Raw genomic sequence first — 14,936 nt, forward strand, 5'->3', positions numbered from 1 at the left:
ATAGCAGTTGCCTGTGATTTCCACAGCATTAATTATTTCAAAAGAGCAAAAAATGAATCAGAACCAAAAACTTATTTATTACACCCTTCTTTCCTTTTAAGCATCATGAAGAACTCAGCAACTTTTCTGGTCACAGGAGTTTGCATTTCTAAGACTTGGGTGTATCCAATTTAAAATGGACTAAAATATGATCCCAACATAATAATAAAGGAAAGATATTTGTTTTATTTTTTCTTTACCTTTCTGTTCACTGAAAAGTTTTTCTTTTAAGTGATGGAAATGAGACTTGAAAATAATGACACTACTGAGATAAAGCATACCTCAAGAGCATTTTTTTTAATTTTCCAAGGTTAAAATGCACTTCAATAAACATTTTACAGGCATGATTTAAACTTACCCACTTTTTATTACGAAGTATAGATGCCTCTGATATTAAAAATGTTATACATTGCTTTTAACCCACTGACAATCAGAATCCAAGAAAAGAAATGAAATAGTCACAGCTGAGTCAGCTAAAGTGACAGTTAGATCTGGAGATGTCAAGTTTTGGGGGAAATTATAGAAAAGGTGAACTGAATATTAATTGGGATCAGGGAAGCACATAATCTAAATTCTAGTTATGATTCTGCCACAGATTAACTGTGTGACTATTTCATTTAGTTCATCTGAAATCTGTACTAGCCCTGTACTGTTACTACTACTACTAATAATAATAACAGTACTTGAAGTAATTGAGAGTGTACAACATCCTACTACTTTTTATTCTGCTTTTCACTCTTTTAAAGTTAGAGCTCTGGTTAATGAAGAAACAGGAAAATGATTTCTATTTCTGGGAAGATGCCCTTTTTCCAGATGAAAAAGTCCTCTAGGATCTGTTGTACAGCTCTCTGGCATGTTCTGTATTAATTTATTGTACATGGTGTTCAGTGGGACAGTTCCAAAGAGAGATAGATACTACAGGTGAGAAAGAAAAAAAAAGCAATACGTTCATTTCTGATATTTTAGTTTGCTTTCTATGCTGCTATTCTTTTTTTCCCGTTGTTCAGTGTGATTACATGGTAATAGCTACATTTGCCGAAAGCATTTTTATTTCTATTTTAGAATGTAAAAAGGTGCATTTCACTTATGACTATGCTTCTTGAAATTTCTCAATTTTTTCAGTTTATTTCTATCTTTTCCTAGAGTTGTTTAAACATTTTTTTTACTCTAAAAATGAGGGTGTGTCAGAATTATTGCAAGCAAAGATAGAGGTAATCATATGTGGTTTTTGTTATAAGGTTTGTGTTGCTACTGACTACTATTTAAAATAGTATCTCTAAGATGAATCTACTTTTAGCATTTTTTTCTCTTTCACGTGAATTTATTGTGCAACAACTAATCAAATTTTTCTCGTATGTTACATTATTTTAATACCTTTATTCTTCTAGGATGTCATGAGGCAATTTGAACAGGGAACTCAGTTTAGAATGAATTAATCTATTGCACATTTATATATTTCTTAGGTTTCTAAAGACTTCTTCTGTACGTGCCAATATTATTTTTACAATTTAACTATACATTCTGATTCCTAAGCAGTTTCTTGTTTAGAAAAAATAGAAAGGTTAAAGAAGATAATTAAAATAACCTATATTTCATTACCAGAGATAGTTCCTGTTAATATTTTGGTGTAATATATGTGAGGATGAGGTTATATCATAGTTTTATCTTCTGATTTTTACATTTAATTTTTTAACAGCGTTTCTTAATGGCTCAGCTATCACTACAAACATCTGATTCCTGAGCTGTTCCTTGAGCGTCTGTTAAGACTTTATCTCTACATTGAGTGGTCTCCAAATTGCTGGTTTTTTTTTTTTTTTTTTTTGAGTTCTTGTGTCTGAATTTTTGGTTTCCTATCTTTGCCTTTTTCAGACTTGAAGTTGTCATTTCTCTGTAATTAGTGTTTTTGCCTTTAGCAATATCAGTCCTCTTCCCACACTCCTTTATAAGCTGCTACTTCTATTTGGCTATGAGCTGTTAAATTAGATAAGAAAAGAGTGAAAACTAACATTTTGTAGGCCTCCCTTTTGTTGTACAGCACTAATGTAGGTGCTTTTACATGTGATACCATTTAATTCTCAAAATAACTCCTTGAATTGCTATTAGTTTATATTTAAGATATTAAAGATCCATTTATTGAGCACTTAGTATATGCTAGGCACTGTGCTAAGAACATTACATGTATCTATTAGGTTTATTCCTGCAACACTGCAGCAAGGTGAACTACTATACAGGTAAAGATACCTGGACTCAGAGAAGTCGAGCAACTTGCCCAAGATTGTATTATTGGTAAGTGGTGGAAGCAGGATTTGAACCTAGGTGTGCTCCTCAAATAATTAAAATTGTGCTACAGTTATGCTTAAGTAAGAGTAAATAGATTCTGAGCTGAGGAATTCTCCTTTAAGCAAAGTAAATAAGCTTTAATGTATTTCCTTGAGACATCTGTTTTGGATTTTGCTGCCTTTCTGATTCTTCTTATTGCTCTGTTATAAGGATGTTGCTGTGTAAGGAATCTATGGAGCAATGTAGTGACATAAGTGTGGGAGAGTCTAAGGAACTCAGTATTTAAGCTCAATTAATCCTAAAAGAATGAACTTTAAATATTTTATGAAGGAAAGAGCAATTCTTATTATTGTTACAGAAGTCTCTATTTCATGACTCATAGAATCATGAGTGCATTCTTTGCTAAATTTCCTATATCAAAGGGTACTTAAACAGAAGTTAATACAATAATTATCTAACACAACATTGTACAGCTATATTTCTCAGGGAAACAGGATTTAATCTCAATGTATACTTCAAATTATCCATGAAAAGGGAACAAAAAGTTTTAATTAGTTTTTTTGTCTTTGTTTTTGTTTTTGTTTTGTTTTGTTTTGTTTTTAATGGTGCTTAAGAGATTAAGTTGTGGTTAAGAGCTTGGTCTTTAGCTAGTCTGCCTAGGTTAAAATCCTGACTCTGCCATTACTAGTACAACTAGTACAACTACCCTGGAGTTGACAATGATTCCACATTGAACTCTCTAACTTCATTTAGGTCCATTTCTTAAATCTAAGCACAGAAACACCTAAAGTTGCAGTATTTTATTCAGAATAGACACAAGCTTCAAGTGAGGAATTAAATATAGCATCTCTTTACCTTTAGATAATTTTCCCCCAAGTTGAGAGATTTCCTCTGCCTTTTGAAAATATACTATATTAGGTAAAAGGGTTACAGTGCAGTTCTTTTCAACAGCTGAATTGAGTGTTGAACGTGCTTGGTATCCTATAACAGAGAGCACTCCTTATTAATTTGCTATTTTATTATTGAAAGTGCAAATAGCAAATTATTCTCCCTCCCTCTGTTGTGTGCATGTGCAAGACAAAGATAAAAGCCATGTTTCCTTCGTGGAAGGGTGTGGAGGTAGAGGATGATTTCAATTAGAAATAATGACAGCAATAGAGGCTTCCAATGAAGATATCGTGGCCACCAAAGGACAAAGGCAAGAAGTTAATTCCTGAAGTCGAGGTATTTGATTAAACATTTAGGCTGTTCTTTATGTGTACAGATGACAAGTATGTTGTTATTTATGAACTGAGTGACACCGTATTTGACAAAGGTTTTTTACTGAATGTTTTGATGATGGTTGGGAGAGAAGCAACCCTGTGATATCCAGAGATCCTTTAATAATTAAAGTAAAAATAACATTCTGATAAGCAAAGACTTTGCTTTTTAAGACTTTTACTCTTCTTTTATAATGATTAACTGTAAGAAGTTGCTTATTTTAATAGTGGTTTATTATTCTGGTTAATAACATTCACTTGGAGAGAAAAATTACCAGACTTTGATTAGAATGTCTATTGTGTGTTTTTTTTCCCACTACCTTAACAAATTGTTTTAGAAATAGCTTACAACTTAGTGTCACCCTCAGGTGTTTTTATGTCTAAACATTTATTTTTAAAATTTTGGTATTGTGTCCATTGTGCCTCTGCCTGTGTGTGTATGTGTATGTATGTTTGGGTTTTGGGAGGGAGTGGGGGAATAAGGAGAAGTTTTAGATATGGAAGTCAGTGAAACAAGATGTGTGAGACTAGAATTTTTTACTGAAAAAGAAAAGGTTTCAAGCATGTTTTCTCTTTAGGAGAGAAAAAAAATGAAACTGACTATATTATGCATATTTTCATGAAGAATGTATATAAATATAATTTGGAAAATTATGAAAACAAATTTACTTTCTAGAGATGGAAGAAAATATATGTGACTTAAAAATTGCAACAGAGGTAAAGAAAAAAATTGAACATATTTTAAGCATAGTGTCCAACTGGGATAAAGTTTTAACAGAACAAGCTGAGCCATTTATAGATTACAACACTTTTAATTTTGTCAGTGTTACAAAGTGTTTATTTTGATAAAGAATTTGTTGATGGTCTATCAGCTTTTCCATGTGCAGAAGTGCAACTGGGTGATTAGTTAGGCTGGAGGCTAGCAGCCAAAATTGAGAAATTTGGTCCCCAGTTCTTTTTCTGGAATAAGAAAAAGCTACTGAGTTTTCCTGGGCCTTGATTCCCTATTGCAGAAATTCTTCACTATCAAGGATGTCAGCTCTTTTCTCTCTTCTCATTTTCTTTCTTTCTTTCTAAAATTCTCTTTTTGTCTTGTGGCATTACCATCTTCGTCTGTGTTTAATTAAGTAAGTACTAATTTTGGAGGTATTCTAGGGTTTATATTAGCTTAGTCATATGGAAAATCTTTACATTTGTATCAATATTTTCTGTAATTATAAAGCCAAATAATCTATTTTTTTTTTTTTTTTTACTGTAAGTTTAAAGACAAGGAATCTAAAACTTGGAGAGATTATTTGGCTTGCTCAAGATCATATGTTTAGAAATCAGGGCCGGGACTTTTGGCAGTGCCACACTGCCAATTAATTGATTCCTGTTCATTTAATTTTTTATCTTGCTATATTGATGACCAGTGTCAGTACATTATTTTTATCATCTGTTTAACTATTTTTCAATTGTCTTATTTTATTATATCTACCTATCTATTAGTATTTGCTTGATTTCTTTTTATGTCTCATTTGCAACTTGATATAGTTGACAGGTTTCATCATTAAATTAAATTTGGAATTGGTTGGATAGAATATACCAATACATTTAGGAGATTTGCTTTTCCTAGAAAAACTGTCATAGTTATTTGTGTCTGTTTTGGCAGTAAGAAGTTACTATGTTTTTTTTTTTTTTGCGTTTAGCCATAATTATGGACTTGTTAAACAATTAGTTGGAAGAGTGGATTTAGATAAAAGAGTAAATATAGTCTTTCTTATTACATTTTTTCTGATTAAAAAACCAAACTATGGTTATTGGAAAAAATTGGAAAATATAAAAAATAAATTATAAAAGCCCTGTAATGACATTTAGAGATACCTCAGAATGTTTATACTGATTATATCCTTGACGTTTTTCTATTTAGATACACATATTTTTTAAAGGAAAAATGGGATCTTATTGCACATGCTGTTTTGCAAGCTACTTTAAAAAAGTTAACATGTGAGCATTTCCCTATGGCATCAAATTCTCTTCTCCTGCCTAACTTTTCTTTTTAAAATGAACTTTTTATTTACTCTAAAAGTAACAGATATTATATACAAGAAATTTAGGCAATACATATAAAAATAAAAAAAAACTTTTCACTTTATATTAAGGTATACACACTTTTTGTATTGAAGATTTTATGTCTGCCTGTCTATCTAATGTGCATATATATGTATATTTAAACAAAAATGAGATCATATGGTATCAAATGTTTTATAATCTATTTTATAATTTAATGGTATATAATTTACAGTTTCTATGATACCACCTGTTGTTTTACATTATTAATTTTAATGGTTGCAGACTATTCTATTGTGGTCATTTCATAGCTTAGCTGGTCATCTATAGGTAAGGTTATTTTTGATTCTCCATTATTATTAACAATGTTGCAGTAAACTCCTTTGTAGCTAAATCTTTGCACACATCTGTAATTATTTCGTTAGTTTAAATTCTTAAAAATAGATTGTTGGGTAATCCCTTTTTAAAGGAATTTGATTCATATTACCAAAATGCCCTCCAGGAAAGTTGACTAGTTTACTCTTGTCAACAGTGTATAAGAGTACTGATTTTTCCTCATCCACTCTGACACATTATTATTATTATTTTTAACTGTTGTCAATATGACAAGTAGAAAATGGCATCTTATTTTTAGTATAATTTGCATTTCTTTCATTAGTAGTGAAATGGAATATTTCTTCATTTATTTGCATTTTTTTTTCTTTTTTTGAGATGGAGTTTTACTCTTGTTGATCGGGCTGGAGTGCAATGGCACAATCTCGACTCACCACAACCTCCGCCTCCCGGGTTCAAGCGATTCTCCTGCCTCAGCCTCCCAAATAGCTGGGATTACAGGCATGCGCCACCATGCCCGGCGAATTTTGTCTTTTTAGTAGAGATGGGGTTTCTCCATGTTGGTCAGGCTGGTCTCCAACTCCCAACCTCAGGTGATCCACCCGCCTCAGCCTCCCAAAGTGTTGGGATTACAGGCGTGAACCACTGTGCCCAGCTTGCATTCGTTTTTGAAAAATAAATTTCTTACTCATAACCTTTGAGAGGTAGTATAGATTTTGGAGTCAGATTGTTGATGACAGGGTTTGAATCTTGGCTGTATCATCGTTACTTAACAGCTCTGTAAACTTGAGCATTTACTTAATTTCTCAGTGTTTCAGTTTCCTTGTCTGTAAAGTGGGAATAATAATATTACTTATGTCATAGATCTGTTGCAAGGATGAAATTCATGAATATATATAAAAAAATTTAGAATAGCCTATCACAAAGTATTGTGCATTATTCTAATGGGAAATTAATTTGTATTGATTTATGAGGTCTTTATATGCTAAAATAGTAACCCTTTGTCATGTATGATTTAGACTTTTTTCAATTTTATCAATTTGTTTACTTAAAAGTTTTAGAAAATCAAATCTCTCTCATGAAATCTAAAGTTTTATTATTGATTTCTGCCTTTAGAACCATTTTTAGAAATGTCTTTCCCATATAACGTTATGTAAATGGTCACATATATTTTATTATAATGTTATTTTTTACCTTTAATTTTTCTAATCTATCTAGAATTTATTTTGTTGTGTGATATACAATTAAGATATGAAGAACCAATTATCTCAACAATATTAGTCATATCATTCATCTTTTAAACACCATAATTTTCATTATAGGGATATTTGGGTCTATTTCTTAACTTCTTTAATTGATCTGTCCATTCATTTGGCAAATTTTAATTAGTCATATTTTGTATACTTTTTAGTTGAATTATTCTCCTTTAAAATTGTCTTGGTTATTCTTAAGTATTTGTTTTTCCACATGAACTTTTGAGTCATTTTATCAAGTCTTTCCCCCTACCCCCACTTCCAAATCTCTGTGATTTTAATATAATTATACTAAATTTGTAAAACAATTTGGGCCGGGCGCCGTGGCTCAAGCCTGTAATCCCAGCACTTTGGGAGGCCGAGACGGGTGGATCACGAGGTCAGGAGATCGAGACCATCCTGGCTAACACGGTGAAACCCCGTCTCTACTAAAAAATACAAAAAACTAGCCTGGTGAGGTGGCGGGCGCCTGTAGTCCCAGCTACTCAGGAGGCTGAGGCAGGAGAATGGCGTGAACCTGGGAGGCGGAGCTTGCAGTGAGCTGAGATCCGGCCACTGCACTCCAGCCTGGGCGACACAGCGAGACTCCGTCTCAAAAAAAAAAAAAAAAAAAAAAAAAGCAATTTGGGATCTTATGACAAAATCTCAGGATGCATTGTATTTTACTTTAAGGACACATTTTTAATTTAATGAATCCACAATACCTAGCACATAGTAGGCCTCAGCACGTGTTTGTTGGATAAATGTTAAATGTGTTAGTACTTACTAACTGTTGAACATTTAGGTTGTTTTGATGTTTTCTCTCTCATGAGTAATACTTTAATGAACATATTTAACATATAAATTTTTGAACACTATTATGATGATATCTGTGGAGTAAATTCCTAGATAGCTAGTTCAAAGGGAATTTTTACTGGTTTTGATACACTTTGCCAAGTTGCCTTCCTGAAAGGATGCACCAATTTATGCTCCGCCCAACAATTTGAAACCGTAGTGTCTTGATCAGCTTATTTGTCTCCTCATAGTATGATGCAGTTCCAATTTCTAATGAGTTTGAAATTAATATCTCATGGCAAAAGAAACATTTTTACTTTTAAAATGCTTGTTTATATTTTCTGGGTATGGAGGAGGTAAAAGATACATAGAATTTGTTGAATTTCTAGTAAAATCCTGACTCTTCTGCTATAGATATTAACACAATGGAAATGTTTTTCTACATGCTTGGGCAGAGTCACATGTGCAGGAACAAGATAATAATAACAATGAAAAGAAAACAATAAATATTACTTTAGAATAATGTCTTCAAGTGGATTTTTTTTTCTAAAATTGTTTCTCTTTTTTCGTATAGTGAAATTACTTGTTACCCTCTTCTGATGAAAACAAATGTTGGTTGCCTATATAGTTTCTATGTCCATTTGATTTTAGTTCTTTCTGTGACAAAATATTTTCAGTGGTACCTAGCATGAACAACCTCACTCCTCATATTATTAACTGGCTTAAAGTGGCAATTTCTGGTGGAGAAGAAAATTCACATTGATTAATTTTTGTCCTTGCATACCTGGGAACTGAGATATAAACAAGGAAAACTAACATTACAGTTTTGAGTAGTTGTACAGTAAGAAGCTAATTAACAAAGGGCTTTACCCTGTTTCCTGCAGTTTTTATTTATCTACTTACTCACTTTTTAGTCTTCCTCTTTTTCCTTCTCTTGATTCAGTATATATACTACTGAAAAAGAGAATAAGGCTCAATCCTGATGATATAGTTTTTATCACTATATTTTAAAATTGAAATCTTCCTTGTCTGGAAACAAATACCAACATCTTCAATAACTCTATAACTAACAACTTGACTTTTTTTAAAAAAATAAAAGATTCCTTTGTAGGTTGCTTTATGAGATTTTCATTTCCTGAGATAGCACTCCTTAATATTCCCTTCTTTCTTTTTTTGTTTTCTTTTTCCCTCTCTTCTACTTCATATATTCTCTGTCACCCCAATTCTCTCTTTTCCCTTCCCTTATCTCCCTTCTCTTTTCTTATATTTAGTGAGTCTTTAAAAATATACAGTTGTCAGTTCTGAAGTCTAAATGTTCTATCAGTAGTGCAGTAGGTTTTCCCCATTTTCAACAGTTGCCTGGGGGAAATTTAAGTTGATCTGTGCTGGGTCTGCAGAATGTAGTCATGAGTTTCAGTGATGACCATGAGGAATTCTTCCCTCATATTCTTACTTTAACCTTACAGAGATCATGTGAAATTCTTACTGTCAGCAAGAGTGCTATGATTTTAAAACTCAATTTGCATATGCTTCCTCTTCCTGTATTCCTGGTACCCATCTTCTGAAAGGAGGCTTTAGCCATTTAAAGGCAGGAGTGTAGAGGAAGTAGGCAAAGGATTTCACTTATAATTATAGCTAACTATCAAACATGCATGGATTATGTCTTGAGGATTGAGTATAACAATTTTCTAATTCTAGGATGACTTTCCTTTGGCAGCTAGCATCTTTTTATCCTGGATGCCTCTCTCTCTCTATTTCCACTATCATTTCTACTCCCACTCCTTGCTAGTGTTTTGGGATGCAAGTTCATTTTAATATTGACCTTAAGCCAATCTAATTTAGAAGGTATAAATCCAGGAAGAAAATAAATCACATTAGGTATGCCACATGTTTACAGAAATTATTTGAGATTAGCCAAATTGTTTTAATTATTATTATTATAATACTTTAAGTTCTGGGATACATGTATAGAACATATAGGTTTGTTACACATGCCATGGTGGTTTGCTGCACCCATCAATCCGTCATCTACATTAGGTATTTCTCCTAATGTTATCCCTCCCCTAGCCCCCTACTCCCCGGCAGGTCTCATTGTGTGATGTTTCCCTTCCTGTGTCCATGTGTTCTCATTGTTCAACTCCCACTTATGAGTGAGAACATGCGGTGTTTGGTTTTCTGTCCCTGTGTTAGTTTGCTGAGAATGATGGTTTCTAGCTTCATCCATGTTCTTTCAAAGGACATGAACTCATCCTTTTTTTATGGCTGCATAGTATTCCATGGTGTATATGTGCCACATTTTCTTTATGCAGTCTATCATTGATGGGCATTTGGGTTGGTTCCAAGTCTTTGCTATTGTGAATAGTGCTGCAACAAACATACGTGTACATGTGTCTTTATAGCAGAAGGATTTATATTCCTTTAGGTTTATACCCCGTAATGGGATTGCTGGGTGTGCATTAGCTCTTTAAATTATTTGAGATTAGTCAAATCTTTAAAAAAAATGTGTTTGCATTAGCTCTTCAATTACCTCCATTACTGTGACCAAATAATATTCACTGCAGAAATATGCAACTTTAGAGTTTTAGTGAATTCTTTAGGACCAGGACAATTTCTTCTCTTTTTTTATGTGCTTTGAAGTTTCAAGATCTGGATTGGTGGTTTGGAGTTTGGAGAACTGGGTTCTAATTTTAACTCTGCTACTAATTTGTAACTAATTACTTGAACAAAGTGTTTAAACTCTCTAGGTCTCACTTTCATTTCAGTTGTAACAACCTCTCTGGTTCAGTGATGCAAAAAATCTGATTTCAATTGGAGAGATTAGGTGTGATGAGAAGATGTCATTATTCTGTTTAATAATATGTATAACTTTTGTATGAATGGGTAGGGTGGCAAATTAATTGGTGTGGGCCAGAAAGTTTGAAAAAGCTTTGAAGTGTTAGTTAATAATAGTAAACTTCTGAGGCTTCTTTTTTTTTTTTAACATGAGTTGGTGGAACTTGTACCTATTTTTTCATATAACGCCTAATGGCAGCAGTATTTTTTTGTTGTTATTGTTAGATGATGCTTTATTTTGAAGTTCCATTCTTAAAAGTTGCTAATAGGCATAGTGTTGCATCAAGTTTGACTTTCATTTTATGAATTTGGACTATGGTTGTCTCCTTTTCTTAAAACAGTGATAGAAAATATAGAAACATCAATAATAACAAAGATGATCATGGAGAGAAGTTTGGAGAGTGAGATGGGAGAGAGAGAATATGAATATGAAAGGAATAAAAATGGACCTGCTCTGTAATATTTCAGACAAATATTTAAGTATTTGTCTGGCTTTCAAACACAATTTTATTTTATTGTTTCTTGGATTTTATGGGGTATAGAACATTGCCTGAGAGAATACAGCATAGAATGGGTAAATTTATGACACGCACATAATTCTTTTTGCCACGTGAGTGTGTTTGTTTGTTTTTTTTTTTCGTTACAAAGAAACCTCACCACATGTTTTTAACATTTTTATTATTTAAAGTATTTGAATCATATTGTGGCATGTGTTTCTTAAATAAGACTCTAAGAGTGCTAAATAGGAGAAAAGGATAATGACATTAATATTAATTTTTTTCTGTTTAAAATGTATTCCACGTGTGATATTTGAAATACCAATTGCATAGCTGTAGAAGTTAATTTTTAGAATTACTTTGAAATGCATTGCCATCATTTTATCTGAATAACTCTGAATCTTAAGAATGCAGAAGGGTTAGAAAGAAAACTGCAGACCTGTGAATTAGTGATAATATAACTAAAAGTTACTATATGTTATAATTACCAGAGATTATAATGAGCTAAAAAAGATTTGAGTTCCTGACAATGAAAACATTTGGAATAGGTTTTACAGATATCCTTATTTTTTGGGTGGACTTCCATGGGGTTTTCAGTGTTTCATAAGAGGTAATTCCCAGTTCAGTTCATATGCAGTCCAGGATGTTCTGAATAATGAAGAGGCACATAAGGTAATTCAGAGAAAGAAAGATTTGGCTTTATGACTTAAGTCATTATGATATAGCATAATATTTTGCGATAGTATCAGCATGGAAGCCATAGTAATTGTACTGAGTTAAAGATGGGTCAGTGATGCACAGCCTTGAGTATTTATTAGCTATACTAAGGGCTACATTTCTGTATTAATCAAGATAAGTTAGCTTCCTTCCTTCTTCCCTTCCCTTTCTCCTCCTTCCCTCCCTCCCTCCTTCCATTCCTTCCTTCCTTCCTCCCTCCCTCCCTCCCTCCCTCTTTTCATTTCAGCATGGTTATGACCTAATAATGTTCAGAACATATAATATGTATACACATATGTGTTTATTCAATGTATTTGTTGTTTACTTTTATTCTTAAGGATTAGAGTTAAGTAATCAACCAGAAAACCTACACACTTTTGCTCTAAAAAATTGACAATACCTGGGTATGATTGTATCTCTGGAACTTGCAGAAACCTATAAATTAAATTCTTAGGTGTGATATTGCATCACTTACTTGCAAGATTTACTGTTTCTAGAGAAGTAAGGGAAGGTGTTATAGATGATAAGAACTATCTTAATAGAGTAGAAGTCTAAGTTTATTTAGTAGTGAAAGAGTAACACCAAGAAGGAAGTTAGACCCAAGGAACAAAACAAAGTGTGAAAGGAAGAGTGAGGTAAAGGAAGGCACCTGAAACAATAGGACAGAAACTGAATAAGGACCCGTTTGCTTGAATTGACTGCTGCCACATCTCTGTTTTAGGCATGTGTCTAGAATTTACTGCTTTACATTTTGTAGAAATATAGAACTGCATATCATGAATTGTCCTTCGTGGTTGTCATTCTGCTGTGAAGGATGAAAATATATTAGGAACAAAAAGTTGAGATAGTTTTGCCATAACCACAGTTTTATGATGAAATTTTATTTATTTTTGTGCACTGTTGCTTATAGATGTATACATATTCATATGCTAACACACTATTAGGAATAACATTCTGTACAATGCCAATGTTTCTTCTCATGATTTTTTCTACCTAAATATATCTACATACCATGAAATTACCTTTGTGAAAAAAATGGTTATATCATATGTATGAGCATAGTTTGCATTAACTAGTGTGAACTTTTATGGCCTGAGGACAAAACATGAAATGTCTTCAAAGTGATGGGCAGGGATTCATATAAATGAAATAATATTTTTATATCAGAACCTTAATTTTACTTTTTTTCTAAGGGATCTTTCAGTTCCAGTCATTCCATACAGGTGCCCAGATGGTGATAACAAATTGACTAATCTCTACTGACTCTCTCCATCAACATCTCAAGGGTGGTTAATGATGATTTTATTCTCTTATTACTTTGCTTTTATTTAAATTCTTCCGCAGTTCCTCTCCTGTGAAAAATCAGTGTTCTAGCTTCTTGTGACCAGTGGTTAACTGTATACTTCTTTTGGAGTCAGTTATTATAGCTGTCACTCAACTGGGCTTATCTGTGATGGTGTTTTGGAGAAGTGGCCTTTCCAACAAAGTCCCACCCTTTACTGTCAACTGAAGTCTTTGTTACTGCTTTACTCTCCCTGGTGACTTCTAGCAACCTTGATTAGTTGGCTCCACAATTTTAAAGTCTGCCATCTGTCTCTACTTTTTCTTTCTTTTTGTCTTTTATTCCTATGCCATTAATTTATCATTATTCCTTTTCTACTAGAACATATACATATGTCTATTGCATATTAAAAATAAGTATTTGGTGTACTTTAGTATCATACCTAGTTAGTGTGATGAGGAGGCAGAATTGAACAATTTACTTTTCTTAAGTCCTGTTTTATTTATTCTGGTCATCTTGAGTTACCTGGCTTTCACAATCTATACTTTTAGTAGATTTAACAATATATGTCATTAATCAATCAATAAACAAATCAATTATTTACTGAACTAATATGTTCAATACAATGCCAGATACAAAAGAAGCATAAAATATGATTCTTGCTTTCAGTACATTCACATGTAAACAAATTAAGGCAGTATAAAATGCTGAGTTTGGGAGGTTTTACCTGTCATTTAACAAATATTAGGTGCCTTTTATAATAATATTAGCTAACATATACTGAGTATTATCTATGACCCAGCCATTGTGCTGAAGTTCTTTAAATGTATTACAGGGTGAGCAACCCTAATCTGAAAATCCAAAATCTGAAACGCTTCGAAATCTAAAATGTTTTGAGTGCCAACATGATGCCAGAAGTAGAAAATTCTACACCTGATCTCACGTGACTCCATAAGAACAAAGGCACATAGTAATTTTGGTGTAGTAATACTATAGTATTAGAGTTTGAAATACAATTTTATACTTTAGAATAAAGGCAAGATAATATTTATACACATGCAACATGTATCACATAGTGTGTCTATGTACACATATTGATTATTCTTTGGTGCTTTGGAGTTTGGAATTTTATTCAACAAGTGTTTACTGAGCACTTGGTATGTGCTAGGCACCAGCTGGGGATTGGAGATACATCAATGATCAAAACAGAAATCTCTGCCCTCAAGGAGTTTACATTCTAGCAGAGGGAAACAACCAATTTATTAATAAAAGAACAAGTAAATTATTATAAAGCAAGGTAGAAGATAAATGCTGTGGAGAAAATAAAACAAGAAAGGGGGATAGGAAGCACCCAGGGTGGAGGTATATGTGCAACTTTAAATAGGATAGTCAGGGAGGGTATCACTGAGAATAAAATTTTTGCCTAAAAACTTGAGGTAACAGAGAAAGGGAATCATGCAGATATCTGGGGGAAGAGCATTCCAGGCCAAGGGAGGGGCCAGTGCAGACTCTGAGGTAGAAGTGTGCTTGGTATGTTCAGGGTATGGGGAGGGATGAGATCAGAGTGGCTGGAGACAAGTGAGTGAAGGGGGAAATAATAGGAAATGAAGTCAGAAAAATG

General features: G+C 33.0%; 1 protein-coding gene across 42 annotated transcripts in view; it reads left to right on the plus strand.

The window, feature by feature from the left end:
- The window catches only part of SOX6 (SRY-box transcription factor 6), a 658,308-nt gene that overhangs the window by 234,635 nt on the left and 408,737 nt on the right, over window positions 1-14,936 (plus strand). For 5 of the 42 annotated variants that reach the window (XM_065528463.2, XM_074014201.1, XM_074014208.1 and 2 more), the window contains exon 1: window positions 3,486-3,543. The exons of the other annotated variants lie outside the window; for them this stretch is intronic. The gene's annotated coding sequence lies outside the window, so the exon portion shown is untranslated. Of the gene's footprint in view, window positions 1-3,485; window positions 3,544-14,936 lie in introns of those variants that run through there. 42 annotated transcript variants of the gene reach the window in all.

The sequence above is a fragment of the Macaca fascicularis genome, chromosome 14 (assembly GCF_037993035.2).
Source record: "Macaca fascicularis isolate 582-1 chromosome 14, T2T-MFA8v1.1".
Lineage (NCBI taxonomy): Eukaryota > Metazoa > Chordata > Mammalia > Primates > Cercopithecidae > Macaca > Macaca fascicularis.